This window comes from Podarcis gaigeae, assembly GCF_964106915.1.
Source record: "Podarcis gaigeae genome assembly, chromosome: 5".
Classification (NCBI taxonomy): Eukaryota; Metazoa; Chordata; class Lepidosauria; order Squamata; family Lacertidae; genus Podarcis; species Podarcis gaigeae.
In genome coordinates this window covers 96,025,654-96,031,603 of record NC_139681.1, presented here as the reverse complement: position 1 = coordinate 96,031,603, position 5,950 = coordinate 96,025,654, and positions in this window count along the sequence as shown.

Genomic DNA, 5,950 nt, shown 5'->3' with positions numbered 1-5,950 from the left:
TGGCAATTAGATGATAAGGAGGTAATAGTCATGTTGAAATTGTAATCAATATGATGATTTAATAACAGGGTGAGGAGATTGTGGGGGAACAGGCCGTGCTCTTTCTTCATGACAAAGGGCCTCTCCCTGGTCTTGCAACTATTGCATTAAGGCCGTGCTGCAATAGCATCCAGCTAGAACAAGCTGCACCAAATCATTCGGAGCAGGCATGCAGAACCTGTGGCCCTCCAGAGGTTGTTGGACCACCTGGGTATTGGCCGTGCTGGCTGGGGCTGATGGAAGCTGGAGTGTGACATCGGAAGGAGACCAAGGCATTTGGAAACGATGCAATAAGGAGTGAGGCAACAGGAGCTGTAGCAAGATGAAGAGGACAGGGTAGTTCTAGATGACATAATCCTAGTCTTGCACTACTGCTAAGCAATTTAGGCACCGCCTATAAGCAGAAAGTGTTCATTCATTCCTGCTCTCAAAACAGTGTTACAAAAGTTGGGTGCCACCCCCTCTCTCTGCCAAGCTGTGGCAGGGTTCCAATGGGTTCCAGGCTGTGTTCCTTTGGAGAATTGAGATATGGCGGAGCATGCCCTAGCTTTAAGAAATATGGTTTATTCGCCTATTTATACCTTCTGTCTGCATGGAGGGGGTCCAGATCTTACAGTATGGTCATTTCAAGAGGGGCTTGTGCCCCAAAGCAGTGCAGCCCTGGAGTCGAAGGCATTTCTCCCAGCCAGCAAGCGGCCAGCCTGCCCAAGATGGATCCCAGTCTTCCTTCCTTCCTTCCTTCCTTCCTTCCTTCCTTCCTTCCTTCCTTCCTTCCTTCCTTCCTTCCTTCCTCTTCTTCCCAGCAACCCTTCCTCAAGACTCTCTTTTCCTGTCACCTCACACAGAGCTAGGCTGGTTTCCTTCCAAACCCTCAGTCTGTGTCCACACCTCAGGGCAAAGGGCCAAGGCAGTTGTCTTGCACTGCCAATTGTCCTCAAAGGCCCTGTATTCTGTTTTATCATATCATCAATGCATAGTATGGTATGTGTCAGGGTTTCAGGGACAGAGAGCGAGGGGGAGGGGTCCCAGGGTGACGAGGAAGAGGACGACGATGACCCGAGGTTGTCAGTGAGTCCGTCAAGTGAATCCGAGGATTCCCAAAAGGGAGCCCCCCTGGTCAGGCCAAGGGGCAGTAGAGAGGGAAGCAGTCAGAAGCAGGGGAACGAAGAGGGAATCCCCAGTGGGGGTTGGAGATCGGGACCGGCCTCTCTGTCGGAACGGAGTGAAGGGGGTGGAGTTACCAGTGTGTCAGAAGGAGCAGAACAGGGAGCAGAGAGGGGAAGGAGTTCGGAGCAGAACGTCCTGCCGGAAGGGGAGGAGTGTAGTACCGAGAGTAGCGTAACGGTCGAAAGGAAGGTCAGAGGCAACGTACGCGCGCCAAGTTCAAATGTGGAGGCGCGCGGAAATGAGGAGAGCCCTGAGGAGGAGCCTGGTCCCAAAGCACGAAGGAGGGGGGAGCAGGCGTCAGAAGACTCAGCCTCGGGGGAGTCCCGAAGGGAGGGAGCACAGGGGGGCAGGAAGACCCTGCGGAAAAGGAAGGAGAGGAAAAGGTGGAGCAGTACAAGCCTCTTAAGCTGGTGCAGGGGCGGGACTGACTCAGAGGGGACTTCAAACATCTAAGGGTAACAGATGCTGAGCCACGGAGCTTGGATGTAACGACAACAATGTTCTTCAATAAAACCTTTTGTATATAACTTGGACTGGATTTTGGTCTCTTGTGAGCTGGGACCTCGGGTGGCTCTGACAGTAAGTCCCCTCTCAAAGAACGCAAAAATTTTTTTTGCAAAGCTCACAAACGGTGACAGCCATGAGTGCGGAGGATCAGCTGACAGCACTGCGAACTACAGTTTCCGAACTCACCGCTGCAGTCCTTGCGTCTCAGAAGAAGCATGACGAAATGGAGAAGCGCTGCCAGGACCTGCAAACAAGGTGGGAGCGTGCAAACAGGGAAGGGTTCCCAGGGTCCAGATCAGAGGGCATTGGACTTGGAAGGCGGGGGGGCAGCCTAGTCACCCACTTCAATGGGAACCTGAAGCACTACCCCAGTTTCAGAGCAGACGTTTTGTATGCATTACACTTGCTTCGTCATGACTTTAAAGATGAGGAGGAGAAAGTGGGGTTTATTGTTTCTCACTTGCATGGGCCAGCCAGAGACTGGTTGCGCAATTTGTGGCGTGAAGATGGCCCTGCCCACCGCGATTCTGATGAATTCATTAAAGCAATGGATGCCTGCTTCCAGTCAACCGTAGATTTGGATCTTGCACGCAGGGAGATATTTGGACTGAGGCAAGGCAAAGCCACTGTGCGTCAGTACCATTCCAGATTTTTTGCTTTACTGACTGCGTTACGCTGGGAAAAAGACTGCACACCTGTGAGGGATTTGTTCTGGGAGGGTCTCAGCGGTCCCATAAAGGACGAACTTGCCAGGGGAGACAGACCTCAGACCCTGGAGCAGGTGGTGCAGAGGGCGCTGGCGATTGGGATACGTCACGAGGGACGTCCTTGGCACAATGAGGAAGAACGTCAGGTGCGTCCACCAGCGAGGACGTCTTCTTTCATCCCCAGGGAGTTCAGTCAGTCACATCCCTCGCCGCTGGGGAGGCAGGGGGAGGAGCCGATGGAACTTGGTGGTGCTAAGGCTCAAGCAACAGCCAGAGCCCCAGTTTCCGGTGCAGTAAAGGCGAAGCCTCCTAGAGGGACCAGGAAGTGTTACATCTGCGACAGTGCACTGCACATGGCGAAAGAGTGCCCCCAGAGGCTCCAGAAACACACTGCAGCTTTAGCGACGGTAGCTGCAGAAGTGATCCAGGAAGAGGAACCTCAGGGAAACGACAATGCCTGGCTGCAAGCAGAATTGCTGGGGCTCAGCCAGGCGAATCTGTAGAACAGTCCCCAGCGTCTTTGCAACCCACAGACCCTTTACCGCCCAAGCCAGCGGTGCAGCTCACTGCAACACTTCAGTTGCCAAATGGGACCACCCTAGAAGTGCCCCTCACGATCGATTCGGGGAGCAATGCCGATTTCGTGGGGATGCAATTCGTCAAGCAGCATCGCATAGCGCTTCTGCCCGCCACAACGCCTCTGAACGTAGTCACAGTGGATGGCAGGAAATTGCTAGGAGGGCAAGTTGTGCAACAGACACCTCCCATGGTGATGCGGATAGGAGATCACCGAGAAGTCATTAGCTTCAATGTCACCCAACTGTCTGACACGCCTATAGTATTAGGCATGAGTTGGCTGGAGAAACACAGTCCTGCTGTAGTGTGGTACCAACGCCAGATCACCTTTTGCTCATCGTACTGTGCTCAAAATTGCATCCAGTCCTGCCAGGAGGAGGGGGCTGAGCACCAGCTGCGACTTGGCATGGTGCAGGCAGTACCTAGCAAGTACGAAGGGTTCCTGGAGGTTTTCTGCGAGAAGGAAGCTGACCAGTTGCCGCCCCACAGACCTTATGATTGTGCCATCGACCTGGTGCCGGGGGCGCAGTTGCCGACTGCAAAACTGTATTCCATGTCTGAGGACGAGATGCAAGAGCTCAGGGAGTTCATAGAGCACAATTTGAAGCGTGGATTCATCCGGGAATCGAAAGCAGTGGGGGGCAGTCCTGTGTTCTTTGTAAAGAAGAAAAACACGTCCCAAAAAAGACTCATTGTGGATTACAGGTTCATAAACAGTATGACCAAGCCAAGGCCTTCCCCATGCCCAAGATAGATGATCTCCTAGCAACCGTGAGGAAGGGGAAGATCTTCACCAAATTGGATCTGCGTGGAGCGTATAACCTCATACGCATCCGGGAGGGCGATGAGTGGAAAACGGCCATGTTCACGCCTCTGGGCACGTATGAATACAGAGTTATGCCGTTTGGTCTCCAAAATGGATCTCACGTCTTCCAAGCCTTTATGCATCACGTGCTAGCGGGACTCCTCTACAAGAAATGTGTGTGTTTCCTCGACGACATCCTGATCTTTTCGGAGACGGAAGAGGCCCACGAGAGGGACGTAAAGGAAGTCCTGCAAAGACTACGGGAGAACAGGCTCTACGCCAAGTTAGAGAAGTGCCAGTTTGATGTGACGGAGGTGGATTTCCTGGGCTACAAGCTGTCCGACAAGGGGCTGGCCATGGACAGCGTCAAGGTCCGCGCGGTGTTGGACTGGAAGAGCCCACGCAATCGGAAGGAAGTCCAGAGATTCGTCTGCTTCGCCAACTTCTACCGCAAATTCATCAGAGGTTTTGCAAAGGAGACAGCAGCGATCATGGACACTCTGAGTTCCAAGAAGAAGAGGTTCGTGTGGACGGAACAGGCAGAGCGCTCTTTTCGGAAGCTTAAAAGCCTTTTCGCCTCCGAGGAGCAACTGCTGCACGTGAATCCAGGCAGGCCCATGCGAGTGGAGACCGACGCGTCAGACAGGGCGGTTGGAGCTGTACTCCTGCAAGAAGATCCACATGGAAACTGGAGACCCGGTGCCTTTTACTCCCGAAAGCTCAGCAAGGCGGAGCAAAACTACACCATATGGGACAGGGAGCTGTTAGCCATTCACGCAGCTTTCAAAGCGTGGCGACATTTCCTCATAGGAGCCAAGCACACAGTACAGGTCCGCACGGATCACAAAAACCTAGAGTATTGGCGCACGGCGAAGCTCCAAAGCCAGAGACACATGCGCTGGGCGGAATTCTTCGCGGATTTCGACTTTCGGATAGAGTACATCCCAGGAGATTCCAACGTTATAGCCGATGCGCTATCCAGGAAACCGCAATATCTCGATGAAGCGGCGCCAGTAGCAGCCAAGCACATTTTCGCACCGCAGGCGTGGTCGTGCGCTGCCATCGCAGTAGATCTGGACGCGGTGCGACGCGCGTTGCAAGTGGATCAGTTCGCACAGTCCAAAATGGAGGAGTTGCGCAGAGGTGTGCAGAGTGGAGAAGAGTTCCAACTGCGCGACGGACTGCTAACTCGCAAAGGTGCCCTCTACGTGCCAAGCGACGAGCTTCGCGCAAAGGTTCTGCAGCAGTTGCACGACGCCCCCAGTGCTGGCCACTTCGGTAAGGAGAAGACAATAGAACTGGTGGCAAGGGACTTTTGGTGGCCCCGGATGCGCGGAGAGGTAGCGGATTACGTCGCCAGGTGTGACACTTGTCAGAGGTTCAAGCCAGTACACCAGAAGCCAGCGGGGCTGTTGGAACCGCTGGAAACGCCACAGCAACCGTGGGAGAGGGTAGCCTTGGACTTCGTTACTGACCTGCCCAGCTCCAGAGGGAAGACAGCGGTACTGGTGGTTGTGGACCTGTTCACCAAGATGGCGCACTTCATTCCGTGCGCAAAGGTGGCGACGGCGGAGCAGACTGCCAAACTCTTCATTGATCACGTGTTCAAGGTGCATGGGCTGCCGCAGTCCATCCTGTCCGACAGGGGGCGCCAGTTTGTTTCCAATTTTTGGCAGAAGCTTTTAGGTATCCTGAACGTCAAGATCAACCTTACGTCGGCGAGACACCCACAGACCAACGGCCAAGCTGAGAGGGTCAACGCGATCATGCAGCAGTACCTGAGATGTTACGCCAATCAGCGACCCGCAGCTTGGGTGGACTACCTGCCGATGGCAGAGTTTGCCTATAACAACACGAAGCACGCGTCCACGGGGGTGACGCCGTTCTTCGCGAACAACGGTCGGCATCCCAGAACCTTCCCGGGGTTCGGGGCACCGAGAGAGGGGGTGCCGCAAGAAGCCGACCAGTTTGCAGCGGAGCTGCAGGAGGTGCACGAAGAGTTGCGGAGACATTTGGAGCTGGCCAAGCAAGCATATAAGGTGCAGGCAGACAAAAACAGGAGAGCGGGGGAGGAGATCCAGGTGGGGGACTGGGTGTGGTTAGCCGCCCAAGCCATGCCAGCCAAGTTGTTGGCCAAGAAGAAGCTAGG